The sequence below is a fragment of the Cherax quadricarinatus genome, chromosome 25, assembly GCF_038502225.1.
Source record: "Cherax quadricarinatus isolate ZL_2023a chromosome 25, ASM3850222v1, whole genome shotgun sequence".
Classification (NCBI taxonomy): Eukaryota; Metazoa; Arthropoda; class Malacostraca; order Decapoda; family Parastacidae; genus Cherax; species Cherax quadricarinatus.
This window is the reverse complement of record NC_091316.1, coordinates 2,359,774-2,374,547: the sequence shown is the minus strand read 5'-3', so window position 1 is coordinate 2,374,547 and position 14,774 is coordinate 2,359,774. Positions and strand designations below refer to the sequence as shown.

The 14,774-nt window shown below is 39.9% G+C and overlaps 1 protein-coding gene across 2 annotated transcripts in view; it reads left to right on the top strand.

Annotated features, from left to right (window-relative positions):
• The first annotated feature begins 2,718 nt into the window (after positions 1–2,718).
• Positions 2,719–14,774, top strand: part of LOC128690065 (transient receptor potential channel pyrexia-like) — a 44,691-nt gene continuing 32,635 nt past the window's right edge. For both annotated transcript variants that reach the window (XM_070088553.1, XM_053778627.2), the window contains exon 1: positions 2,719–2,819. The gene's annotated coding sequence lies outside the window, so the exon portion shown is untranslated. The remainder of the gene's footprint in view (positions 2,820–14,774) is intronic.

Below are 14,774 nucleotides of genomic sequence, written 5' to 3'. Positions count from 1 at the left end.
CTTGTCCCCCAGGATGCGACCCACACCAATCGACTAACACCCAGGTACCTATTTGCTGCTAGGTGAACAGGACAACAGGTGTAAGATAAGATAAGATAAGATTTCGTTCGGATTTTTAACCCCGGAGGGTTAGCCACCCAGGATAACCCAAGAAAGTCAGTGCGTCATCGAGGACTGTCTAACTTATTTCCATTGGGGTCCTTAATCTTGTCCCCCAGGATGCGACCCACACCAGTCGACTAACACCCAGGTACCTATTTGCTGCTAGGTGAACAGGACAACAGGTGTAAGGAAACGTGTCGAAATGTTTCCACCCGCCGGGAATCGAACCCGGGACCTCCGTGTGTGAAGCGGGAGCTTTAGCCACCAGGCCACCGGGCCACATGATTATATACACCTGGAAAATCCTAGAGGGACTAGTACCGAACTTGCACACGAAAATCACTCACTACGAAAGCAAAAGACTTGGCAGACGATGCAACATCCCCCCAATGAAAAGCAGGGGTGTCACTAGCACGTTAAGAGACCATACAATAAGTGTCAGGGGCCCGAGACTGTTCGACTGCCTCCCAGCATACATAAGGGGGATTACCAACAGACCCCTGGCAGTCTTCAAGCTGGCACTGGACAAGCACCTAAAGTCGGTTCCTGATCAGCCGGGCTGTGGCTCGTACGTTGGTTTGCGTGCAGCCAGCAGTAACAGCCTGGTTGATCAGGCTCTGATCCACCAGGAGGCCTGGTCACAGACCGGGCCGCGGGGACGTTGACCCCCGGAACTCTCTCCAGGTAAGGAGGAGGCGGGGTCATAGTGGTACCATCCACTAGTCGAAGTAGGTCTTCGTCCAAAGGTTGGACAAGTTGGAAGAATCCTTTGTATCAAGATCCCATGATGATGCAGTGTCTGACAGTTGAGAGGAATGGTTTTGAAAACCGACAAGTTGAAGATTGAGACACTTATGCAACATATGGGAATCTTTATTAAGGAAACGTTTCCTCAATAAAGATTCCCATATGTTGCATAAGTGTCTCAATCTTCAACTTGTCGGTTTTCAAAACCATTCATCACAAATATAATTATATATATATTATCATACACAACAGCATATGTGTAGAGAACCTAGGATAATCCAAAAAAAAGTCAGATAGAGTGATTTATTTTCATCGGGGTTTATTGGTGATCCCCCTTATGTATGGTGGGATGCAGTTGAACAGTCTTGATCTCAACTATTCCTGAATTAATTGTAAATTGTACTTGGCAGAAATAGTTTCATAGGTGGGTCCACCCCGAGCTCCACGTGATTTGGAAAACAACTCTCTCCCTCACACACTGTGTCCGTGGTTCATTTCGGCGGTGGAAGCGTTGGGCATATTTCCTTATACTTGTTGTCCCTGTTCACCTAGCAGCAAGTAGGTATGTGGGTGTTAGTCGCCTGGTAAGGGTCGCATCCTCGGAGGCAAGACTGAAGGATCCCAATGGAAATAAGACCCAGTTGTCGGTGATGCACTGAGTTTCTTGGGTTATCCTGGGCGGTTGACCCTCCGGATTAAAAATCCGGGCAAATCTTATCGTATTTTATCTAATGAAACACGGTCGTTGACAGAGTGAACTTGCAAGAGTCAGCCTCTGTCTGCTTGTCCATCTTTGACTCCTCCTTAGTAAGTTTATTCAGGTATACACAAATACAGTTACATAGAATTATCATACATAGCAGCATATGTGTAGAGAACCTAGGATAACCCAAAAAAGTCAGACAGTGACTTATTTCCATTGGGGTCCTTACCCATGTACCTCTGTTGTACCGTCTTCTACCACCGCGAATATATAACTGGTATGAACCACATTTATTCCCCGGGCTTCCTTGTTTTCCTACTTTCCTTTATTTGCATTTTCAGGTCTACCACAGTGGAAGGATGTACTCACCTAGTTGAGCTTGCAGGGGTCGAGTCCTAGCTCCTGGCCCCGCCTCTTCACTGGTCGCTACTAGGTCACTCCATGAACCGTGAGCTTTATCATACCTGTGCTTAAAGCTATGTGTACACGTTGAGATGTGCACTTTGTCGCATATGTACACCAAGAGGTGTACATACACTTTATACATCTAGGAGTGTATAATTCTTAGCATATATACACTGGTGTATCTCTCAGTGTATACACACAGATACATACAAATAACCCGCACATGGGAGACAAAGTCAACTTGCAAATTGTGATGAATTCTTTCAGTGCGGTATTGTGTTTTTTTTTCCTTCTTCACACAGAGATGTATATTTCTATGTATTATACACTGAGATTTTACTTCAGCCCCGGCTTTAAAGACAAAAATATTCTTGACGGCAGGGGACCTTTTTGCTGGTTCGGGCAATGAATGCCAGATCTTATGAGGAAGTTAAAATATCTCATGGCTAAACGTTTCCTCAATAAAGATTCTAAATGTTGCATAAATGTCTCTTTGTTCACCTTGGTTCAGTGCTGCACGAATCGTACGTCCGCCCATCCAGTATTCAATAATGACTAATTTTAATTATTCCCGGCGCTGTCAATAAAAGTTCACAGAATTTGTAATAAAATAGCACGATCAGATAACTAAAAATAATATTAAGTCATGTGTTAACGAGAAAGTTAACGCGTGAATATGCTGGGGTAGATAAACCAGAGGGTACCAAGCAGTGTACCTTGAGGAACCCCGGTCCGGGGACCAGGGGCCAGGCAGGACCTGTAGTTTGAGCTTGTGCTCTCTGCTGTGTGGGTGCTTGTGTTGCTCTGGACATATTTTGTTTAACGTCTAGGGGATAGATGTGGTGTTAGGATTACCAGAGTAGTAAGTAATTTTTGCGTTGAATAATATAGGTTGTATTGTGAACATTATTGAATTGAGGGAGTGAGTTTATATAGGCACAGGGACACACATCATACACTAAAAATTACCTAGGATTACCCCATTAAAAGTCACTGGCTTATTTCCATTCGGTTCTTTGTATTTTTATTTAAAGTTTTACAAAAGTCTTGAGGACAACTAATACCGGTACAAATGCATATTCCATTATGTGGATTTAACCTGGGGGTAAGTCAAGAAAGTCAAATTAGGACATGTGCATTTTCATTGGGGTCCATGGCTCGTGGCTCAGTGGTAGATTTTTAGTTCAAAACCAAAGGGTCCGGGGCCAGTCCCAGGTGAGTAGACTTACGAGCATGTCTTCTTACATTCGCTGGGTCACCATCTGGAGAAAACCCGGGCCGGGACAGTACCGGTGAATCATTCAAGTTCCCTTACACCTGTTGCCCTAGTCTAGTACACATAACAGTAAGTAGGTACATCGGTGTAAGGTGACACCTGTGATGGGCTGCATCCTGTGGGGCGTGGGGGGAGGGGGGAACATACAAGAGAGGGCTGGGCTTTGAAATGTAACTGATGTAAGAAAACAACTGTCTGTTAAGCCCAGAAACTATCTGGAAAATATCTGCCTGATGGATTGTTTTATTCCAGTTTATAGGGTGTATATTTATAACTTGAGTAAACAAAATTTCTTTCATTAACCATAGTTTTTTATTAAAAACTCAAATCCAGTGTTGATAAAAAAAATACACACATGCACACACACACACATATACATACATACATATATATATATATATATATATATATATATATATATATATATATATATATATATATATATATATATATATATATATATATATATATATATATATATATATATGTATATATATATGTATATATATATATATATATATATATATATATATATATATATATATATATATATATATATATATATATATATATATCGTGCCGAATAGGTAAAACTATCGATTTTGGCTTAAATAGCAACGCTCTTCTTGCCGAATAAGGCAAGCGAAAATTTGTGCATCCAGTAATTTCGCAAAAATTATTCTGAACCTAACGAGAAAAAATATATTTCATTTTTTGTTTATTATTAAATTACTGGAAACTTATCTAAAATATATTTAGTTGAATTAGGCTAAATTAAATTACGTTTGTTATAATAAGGTTAAGTAAGTTTTCTCATTTTTTTTGGTACAAAATTATTAATTTTTACATTAATATAACTGGAACAATATATCTGAACGTATAAGAGAAAATTTTAGAAAGGACTTAATTTTAAATTAATTCTTGCTAATTACCAATGTTACCTATTCGACACACATACACTATCTCTCAGTCCCTGGGATCTGGCCGAGTGGCGTAAGTATTACGTAGTTTGATGCAGTGTGTAGGTTCGAATCCTGCTGTGGACTGAGCGATTAAGTTTGTAAGCACCAGTTGTGGATTCCATCTTACACTGGTCTTCAGATGCATGATACAAATGATGAACTGGCGAAAGTATATGCCTTCATGAAGGGAGTAGATTAAGCCTTGAGCCGTCAGGGGAAAAGAACTGTAATTGAACTTCCTGGACTAGACTAAGGAAGACTGATACCTATCGTCATTCTGTCATACAGGAGGAGCCAGATGTCAGTGGTGCATGCATTCAACAAAATAAGTAGACCCTTCGATGTTATTAATGTCCGACTTCGTCTGGGTTACAAGTACCTCTTGGAAGTTGCTTCACCAGCTGAAATACACAACTTAGTGTAAACTTTACCAGATGGATTATTGTCACATCTTGATTCATTATGTGCTGCAGTGGAATAAAATCAATGAATTCAGAGACGACTCATTTACATGATAATATACACTTCGAAGGTCCTGGAGGGATTGGTCTAAACCTGTACACGAAAATCACTCCCTGTGAAAGCAAAAGACTCGGCAGGAGATGCAACATTTCCCCAATGAAAAGCAGGGGCGCCACGAGTAAATTGAGAGACAACACACTAAGTGTCCGGGGTCCAAGACTGTTCAACTGCCTCCCAGCCTACATAAGGGGGATTACCAATACTCCCCTGGCTGTCTTTAAGAAGGCACTGGGCAGGCACCTAAAGTCAGTACCTGACCAACTGGGCTGTGGTTCGTACGCCAGCTTGCGTACGGCCAGTAGCAACAGCCTGGTTGATCAAACCCTGATCCACCATGAGGCCTGGTCTCAGACCGAGCCGCGGGGACGTTGACCCCCGAAACCCTCTCCAGGTAAACTCCACAGTGGCATATTACCAACCATTCTGGAAAAAAATATCCTGACTACTTATCGCAGATAACTCAACCACTTAAACTTGCTTAATTTCAACCATGCCTTGCTAAAATATAAGGTAATATAAATAATTCAAAGCTACATATAAACTACCATATTTTTGTGACTTAATTCAGGTCTGCAAAAATAACTTACTACGATTGTAACCAGATATAAATATTTAAATAGTTCATGACCACTGTAATCTGCTTAGTTATGAAAACTTGGCTGCCCAGTTCCTGGACCCATTATGTGCCTCTGTAATCTTTTGACTGTCCACCCCCACCGTGAGTATGGGGTGCATACTAAAGATATTAAACTCTCTCTCTCTCTTTTTTTTCTCCCTCCCCAGTCTCACCTCCCTCCCTCTCTCTCTCTTTTTTTTCTCCCTCCCCAGTCTCACCTCCCTCCCCCCCCCCCTCTCTCTCTCTCTCTCTCTCTCTCTCTCTCTCTCTCTCTCTCTCTCTCTCTCTCTCTCTCTCTCTCTCTCTCTCTCTCTCTCTCTCTCTCCCCTCCCTCCTCCCTCCCTCCCTCTCTCTCTCTCTCTCTCTCTCTCTCCCCTCCCTCCCTCTCTCTCTCTCTCTCTCTCTCTCTCTCTCTCTCTCTCTCTCTCTCTCTCTCTCTCTCTCTCTCTCTATAACACTCTCTCTCTCTCTCTCTCTCTCTCTCTCTCTCTCCTCCCTCCCTCCCCTCCTCCCTCCCTCCTCCCTCCTCCCCTCCCTCTCTCTCTCTCTCTCTCTCTCTCTCTCTCTCTCTCTCTCTCTCTCTCTCTCTCTCTCTCTCTCTCTCTCTCTCTCTCTCTCTCTCTCTCACACATCATGACTGTCTGGCAAGGCTCCACACATGTATACTAGCATGGCGTCTCTCGCCACCTCCAGCATGGGCTATGTCTAGGTCTTCGTTTAACAATGAGCGCCATTCTGAGAGACACATTGCATGATGCTGCTGTTCCTCCCTGCCTCTTCGGCATCAACATGACTCACGCAGCAAAGCGTGCCACATGGCCCTCTCTCCTTTCACCATCCTAAATGCGCATAATCTGAAGAAAAACAATCAGCCGAGGTCCAGGCGAACCATATGACGGGATTAGAAGATGCATTGGCTGCCCACAAGTTAGGGTGGGGTGAAGGTGGGTGATGGGTGGGGTTAAGGTGGGTCCTGGGTGGTGTTAGGATGGGTTTTGAAATTGGAGTGTCCAATCATCTCTCAAAAAGCGAGAATGAGTCTACCACAGACAGTGTAGGCATTAAGAAAATTTGCCAGTACTACGCTAAGTGATGTACATGTACGGGAAAGAACGCTGGTATCAACACACCAGACTATGTTTAGTGTGCTAAGGAAGGAAAAAGTGTTGCCTTTAAAGAGGAATGCAGGTACTTCCATCCAAAAATGTGCAAATCCTTAATGCAACACAGAGAATGTTATGGTTTCAGTTGCCCTGACTACCACGTGAAAGGAACACTACACTACTGAGAAAGCAGGGGTGTGGACAACTAACAGCATTCTCTTTTCGAGGAAGAGAGAAACGATCAGATCCAGAAAAGGGAACCAACAGGAAGAACAACAGGTGGTACAGAGGTGCACAGCAGTGGGAAAAATCAAGCCAGTCATACACTCAACAGGGTCAAACCATTACTGGAGAAAGCAGGGATATATACACCAGGTGTCATACGAGGTGGTATATAACCAGTGGTACTAATAAAACCCACAGTAAACCAGAACATCCCAAATGGTAAATCCTGCTTCATTTTTGCAAACTTTTAGGATCAGAGATCAAATAAAAGAGACAACGTTAAACGTTAGCTATTTTTTTTTTTTTGGGGGGGGGGACTCTTCATAGAAAGGAATAGCATGTTTGGAGTATTTACAGAAATACCTTCAAGGGATGTTTTGGACGGTGAGATAACGATAAAAACTATAATATGTATAGTTGTGACAGAGTTAGCAGGTCACAGGGAGGAGCAGGACTCTATGTGAAAGATACTTTCTGTTTCATTGAACTGTTGAATTCATTAAAAGTTCTAGATATTAACGTAGAAAATAGGAACCTGGTAATTATCCTCGTGCAGTGTTCCTCCAATCTTATGTTCTTATGTATATAAAGCACCGTCAGCAACGACTAAGGAATCTTTGGACTGTGAAGTGAGGCGTGAAGGGGAGTGTGAAATAAGGGGATAAGTGAAAAGGTTTTGTGGAGTTAAGGGATAAGTGAGGAGTGAAGAGAGTCATTTTGAAGTAGAAAATTTACTAGTAATTCAGTGGTGATTGCTAAAGCAGATACTAGGGTTTGCTAGGTGACTGGAAAAGAGAAATAAATCTTATTTATATGAGAAAAAGAGTGAAGAGTGAAAATGGCAGGCATTGGGGGATATAGGCTGTCATAATTATATTTACCTTTCTCCTGCAATTCTATGAAAAAAGAAATCAGTCATGAGGGCTAGAATGGAGTAATCATCCCGGACAGTAAAAGCCCAACAGTTGCCATCCTACAAGAAATGTAAATGTCACTATCGCTGCAAGGTATGGCAACACTGCATACCCAAACAAAAACAGTGGCACACAGCTCTTATTGTAGCACTCTTAAGTGGTGATATCCAAATTACTCCAGGACCTCAAATTATTGTGCAGAGGCAAAATAGACAGATAAATGCGGTGATAATGACGGTCTAGTAGCTAGGAATGATAACCTTAATCCCATATGTGATGCATACATAGGTCAATGTGAGACAATACAGCCATTCTTATTATCTCAAACACTACCAAACAGGTGCATACACTGCACTAAAGCACAAAAGAAAAACAGAAAAGACACTTTATGTAAAACGTGTAAAGGGTGGGTGCATGATGGATGTATGTACAATTATAGTAACAGTGCCAGAAGTCATTTTGTGTGTAATAAATGCACTCTGGCACAGTTACCCTTTAGCAATGATGACATTGATTTACCTAATTTTAATACAGATGACCCCTTGTCATATACTGATGATTATAATTGTTTTATGAAAACAGGCCTTCACTTTATTCATGTGAATGCAAGATCCTTTTTTCCAAAATTGGCAGAGATTAGGATTCTAGCTAGCAGCAGTTATATCCATCTCTGAATCCTGGTTGTATGATATGGTGACTGATGATGAGGTCAAAATAGAAGGTTACAATATAAAACGCATAGATAGGAACAGAAAGGATGGTGGGGTATGTGCCTACATTAGAAATGACTTAGCTTACAACCCAGGACCTGATTTAAATAACAATAAACTGGAGATTCTATGGTTTAAAGTGCTGCTTCCCAAGACTAAACCCATCATAGTAGGAATTAGTTACCGCCCTCCCACCCAGGACCAGTTCTTAGTAGACTTTTCCAGAGTCTTGTCCAGACTTGAAAACAATTGCAAGACAATAATACTGGGTGACTTCAATATCTGTTTTCAACAGCAAAATAATGGGCTATGCAAAAGGTATAAGCAAATTCTAGATTTAAATAGTTACACTCAACTAATTAATGCATCAACCCAGATCACACAGTTCACAGCCACCATAACTGACCACATACTCTGTAACCGTCAGTCAGGCATCATTACCACAGGCCTTAGTGATCATTTCATCATTTACTGCACCAGGAAAATCACTAGGGATAGGATAGACCTACACAGAACAATAAAAATGAGGTCAACTAGAAACTACAGTAAAGAAACTGGACAGAGATAACAAGTTGTGGGGACATAAACGATGCCTGGGAAAAATTCAAAACAATGTTCACTATCATCCTTGATAATATTGCACCAGTTAAAGAGGTTAGGATTAAACAAAGAAGTGAACCCTGGATGACTACTGAGATATTAGATAATATGAAATTCAGAGACCAGCTGCTAAAAAGACTTAAAGCAAACAGACAGGATATTGCAGCACTAAATGAATTCCAAAGGGTGAGGAACAGAGTGCAGAGACTTATAAAAGGAGCAAAGGCAAAGCACTATTGCTCAAAAATTGAAGAGTATAAACATAACCCCAGAAAGCTCTGGCAACAACTAAAACAGCTGGGGTATAGCCATAAACCAGAAGATAGGTCTAATATAGTACTCACTATCAATAACAAGGTATGCCACAAAACATCTAAGGTGGCAAATTGTTTTAATTCCTACTATGCATCTGTTGCATCAATACTAGTAAGTAAACTACCAGCTGCATCAAATGCCTTTAACACAGACTCTGATAAGTTTCAAACATACTATACCAATAAAACGGTAACCCCAAACAGCTGTCAACTACTAAGTGTATCTCATGACTTTATTCAAAAAGAACTAAGCAGGTTAAACCCAACTAAGAGCACCGGCTCAGATAACATCCCATCTAAGTTCCTAAAAGATGGTGCTTCTGAACTGTCAATCCCTATTGCTCACATAATAAATTTGTCTATCACCACTAATACCATACCGGAGGGGTTCAAGGAGGCCAGAGTTACTCCTCTCTACAAGAAAAATAATAGGTCTGATGTAAGCAACTATAGGCCTGTTAGTATACTCAGTATAATATCCAAAATTTTACAGAAGGCGGTGTACTGTCAAGTACAGTGGACCCCCACATAACGATCACCTCCAAATGTGACCAATTATGTAAGTGTATTTATGTAAGTGCGTTTGTACGTGTCTGTTTGGGGTCTGAAATGGACTAATCTACTTCACAATATTCCTTATGGGAAAAAATTCGGTCAGTACTGGCACCTGAACATACTACTGGAATGAAAAAAGTTCGTTAACCGGGGGTCCACTGTAGTTAAGTACCTTAATGACAACAACATTCTCCATAGCTATCAATCGGGATTTAGAAGATCTCATTCAACTGACACCTCCCTAATTTATCTGATGGATTACTTGAGAACTGAAATGTTAATGGGGAACCTCATAGGTATGGTAACCTTAGACCTGCAAAAGACCTTCGATACTGTCAACCACAATATATTATGTAAGAAACTTCAAGCTATCAGTACAGGATCTGTAGACTGGTTTAAGTCCTACCTTAGCAACAGGAGACAAATTGTCAAAATCAACAAAACGGAATCAGAACCCTTGCCGATAGCATGTAGAGTTCCCCAAGGTAGTATTCTGGGTCCCTTATTATTCTTATGCTATGTTAATGATATGCCTATCATTGTCAAGTGCAAACTCCTACTGTATGCAGATGACAGTGCTCTGTTAGTGTCAGGTAGAGACCCACAAGATATAGCTAATGTATTAACACTGGAACTGGAGTCCTGCAGCAAATGGTTAGTAGACAATAAACTATCATTACATCTCAGGAAAACTGAAGCCATTCTCCTTGGCACAAAACATAAACAGAGAAGGGTAAATAATTTTAATGTCCAGCATAATGGGGAGCCCATCACTTTGGTTTCCTCAGTAAAATATCTGGGAATCCCCTTTGACCCATGCATGTTAGGAGAATTGATAGGGAACAGTGAAGTAAAGAAAGAGAATGCCAGACTGAAGTTCCTCTATGGACAAGCACAGTGTCTACCTACTGAGGCTCGCAGGACCCTATGTCTAGCCCTTAAACAGTGTCACATGGATTACGCTTGCTCTTCATGGTACTCTGCCTTGACAAAAGGACTGAAAGATAGACTGCAAATCACCCAGAACAAAATTGTAAGATTCATCCTGGGCCTGGTTCCAAGAGAGCATGTAGACCAGAATGAATTACAGCAGTTGGATATGCTGAATGTTGAAGACAGAGTAAAACAACTGAAGCTAAATCATGTTTATAAAATTGCTCACAAACAGTGTCCAGAATATCTTGCTGCCAATTTTGTCAAGGTTGGGAACCAGAGCAATCATAGTACTAGGGAAAGAGAGCACAACTTTGTAGTACCCACAGTCAGTGGCCAAGCTTCAAACACCTTTTATTGTACAGCAATAAAGGAATAGCACAGACTACCTGCACATGTCACAGTCAGTCATAGCATGAACCAGTTCAAGAAGAGTGACAAAAGGTGTCTGATGAATGCAGCAACAGAAAAGGAGGGGAATGATTTTTCATTTTTTAGCTAACACACATGTAATGTTGCCTTATTACTAGTAATGACTCTCGTATTGTAGATGGTCTTAATGACCCTCGTGTAGTAGATAGTCTTTTTAGTATGATAATAAGATATTATCTTCATTATAGAATAATAGTAAGATATTACAACCATTATATTATAATAAGGTAAAAGGACCCCAATGGAAATAAGTCACTCTGGCTGACTTTTTTGGGTTATCCCAGGTATTCTACATATATGCTGCTATGTATGATAATCTATGTAACTGTATTTGTGTATACATGAATAAACTTACTTACAATAAGAGAACATTGTATCAACATCCTTGGTTCCAGATTATTCAACGTCTTACCAGAAGATATCAGAAACACTGCTGGAACAAGTGGAGAAGTCTTCAAGAGGAAACTGGATAAATACCTCCAGTTGCCAGATTAAACAGGCTTTGATAGATGTGAGTCAGCAGCAACAGTCTGGTTGACCAGGCAAGCACAAGACAAGTCTGGTCCCGGGTCGGGCTCCGAGAGTAGGAAAACTCGAAACCCATCATAGGTACATCAAAGGTATATCAAAAATGTTAAGTGGGTGGTTTGTGAGATGGGCAGTGAAGTGCATAGCTAGGGGATAATGAATGTCCTTGTGTCTGTAGTGGCCAGTGGATGGACTGGGCGGGATGGGGGGACACTCATGCACTGCCCTGGGTATAGGTTGAAAATGGTATATAATACCCACAAGTTGATGATTAAGACGTGCAAAAGTTGGGCATCGTTATATTATTGAAAAGGAGAAGACTTCCGCGTACGCGAAACGTTTCAATATTAAAGATACCCATCTGTGTCTTATTCATCAGGTCAGCGTGTACTCCTGACTGTCCTGCGTAAAGGTCTGGGTCAGCGTGTACTCCTGACTGTCCTGCGTAAAGGTCTGGGTCAGCGTGTACTCCTGACTGTCCTGCGTACAGGTCTGGGTCAGCGTGTACTCCTGACTGTCCTGCGTAAAGGTCTGGGTCAGCGTGTACTCCTGACTGTCCTGCGTACAGGTCGGTGTGTACTGACCACTGTCCTGCGTAAAGGTCTGGGTCAGCGTGTACTCCTGACTGTCCTGCGTATAGGTCTGGGTCAGCGTGTACTCCTGACTGTCCTGCGTACAGGTCTGGGCCAGCGTGTGCTGGCTACCCTGGGTTCGTGGCTGGACCACTCACTGCCTACACTACGGAACATCACGCCCAGCAGGTCATTTAGTACAAATTCCCTGTGGTGGACGTGAATGGTGCGCCTTGTGTGTGTCGTTAGTGAGTGGAGGTTTTGAACTCACCGCTAACACCCGCTACCCAAACAACATCAAACAATTACTGACTGATTGTTATGATACACATGGGGGAAGCGCTAACACCTTCGGGGTAATGCAAAATCTGGAGATGATATTTTGGCTTAAATAGCAACGCTCTTGCCGAATAAGGCAAGCGAAAATTTGTGTACGCAATAAATTCGCAAAACTCATTCTGAACCTAACGAAAAATATATATTTCAATGTGTTCGTTTACTGTTAAATTATTGTAAACTTACCTAAAATATATTGAGTTAGATTAGGCTAAATTATATTGCGCTTGTTAAAATAAGGTTAGGTGAGTTTTCTAAGGTTCTTTTGGTACAAAATATTAATTTTTACATTAACATAAATGAAAAAATATATATCTAAGCGTATAAGATTAATTTTTAGAAAGGACTTAATTTTAAATGAGTTCTTGCTAATTGACCAGTTATACCTATTCGGCATGACATGTATACATATATATATATATATATATATATATATATATATATATATATATATATATATATATATATATATATATATATTTATATATATATGTGTGTGTGTAGGTGTGTGATCTTATTGCATATATATATATATATATATATATATATATATATATATATATATATATATATATATATATATATATATATATGCAATAAGATCACAGTTAACAGGTGATTTCAGCATATGCAAAACAACCACTGTGAAAGAACAGAGAAATTCCAAGCGCTTTCGTGACTACTCACATTATCAAGGAACAATAAAAGTAATGCATCAGAGGAAGGCACATAAAGGGTCTAGCCCACACCTCACTATCACATCCCACAACAAAGCAACACCTGACGCGCGACTCATAATTATTAAAGAGAACACTGTCCCTTTTTGGGACAACCAGCCTTATTCAACTAAAAATATGTTGGTTCTCTCTTACCATGAAAACTTGGTTGATATACCTTCTCTTCTTAAGACTTAATATTAAAGTCGTATTTAAAAATCTTGATACAGTAAAAAAAAAACTTTTGATAAAGAATTCCCCCCAAAATGCTGATGGATGTGTCTATAAGATTCCTTGTAAAATTTGCGATAAAGTTTATTACGGTCAAACTGGTAAACGTCTCGAACTAAGATTAAAACAACATAAATATAGCATTAGAACTGGACAAGATTCCAATGCTCTCTCTCTCTCTCTCTCTCTCTCTCTCTCTCTCTCTATATATATATATATATATATATATATATATATATATATATATATATATATATATATATATATATATATATGTAAAAGATACAGATACAATAGTGTAATAAAGACTTAAACTTAGCAATGAGCCAGCCAGGTTTTATGCCGCTAAGAACTGACGTCAGCTTTAACTCTGCTCAGTCTTATTCTTTGATAATATATCACTTCTCAAGTGAATGGTTTTAATATATAAAACTTCTTTACGATGCAAGTAGTTTTCTTAGAGCTTTCTTCCCTCAGTGACTGCACTTGGAATTCCAGGTCCATCCTCATCATAAATTTTAACGATTGGTATAAAATTTAGAAATTTAACTTAGGATCTTTTGTTACACTTTAGATCTGAGAGGCTTAAAAACTGTTTGCGTACCTGAAACATATTTGTTAAGACTCGCATTAGAGGCTTTACTCGTGTTGCGTGATGCTCACAACTTCCATTGTGATACAATCCAGGCACTTATAGTTCCTCTTTAATCCAGTCATAGGAAGAGGAATTAATGGTCGTGTCAGGTTACGAATCATCTCGTTGTCATAACATGGCAGCAAGTAGATCTGGCTTTAACGTTAAAAAAGATACTCTGATTGCTAATTGTTGTGACTTGAATTTCACTGTTTCTGAGATTAATTAAATAAACAACACATATATTGTAATTTTATTATTGGTGAACATTCATAAAATATGCTAAACCATTGATAAATTTTGCTTGTTGTACAGAAGTTATTCTGTTCCTCTTTGTCAAATTTTGCTTCAAAAATGTAAATGTTTTTGATGGGAGATTAATTTTAGAATACATATGTTTAATAGATTTAATGAAAATATGCAGAAGAAACTTTTATTGTCTCAAATGTTCATTTTGCATATTGTGTATTTCTACCCATATCTTTGAGCTTTACTCCTTGACATTCACATTTGTTTAAAGTTTTAGGAGCACAGAACTGTACAGGTTTATTCCATCATTTGTACCTTGCAAGCAGTACTTATTGAAAGTCATTTAAAAAAATTGTCAGTATAGTCAGTACAGTATAGAGTTTGAAGCT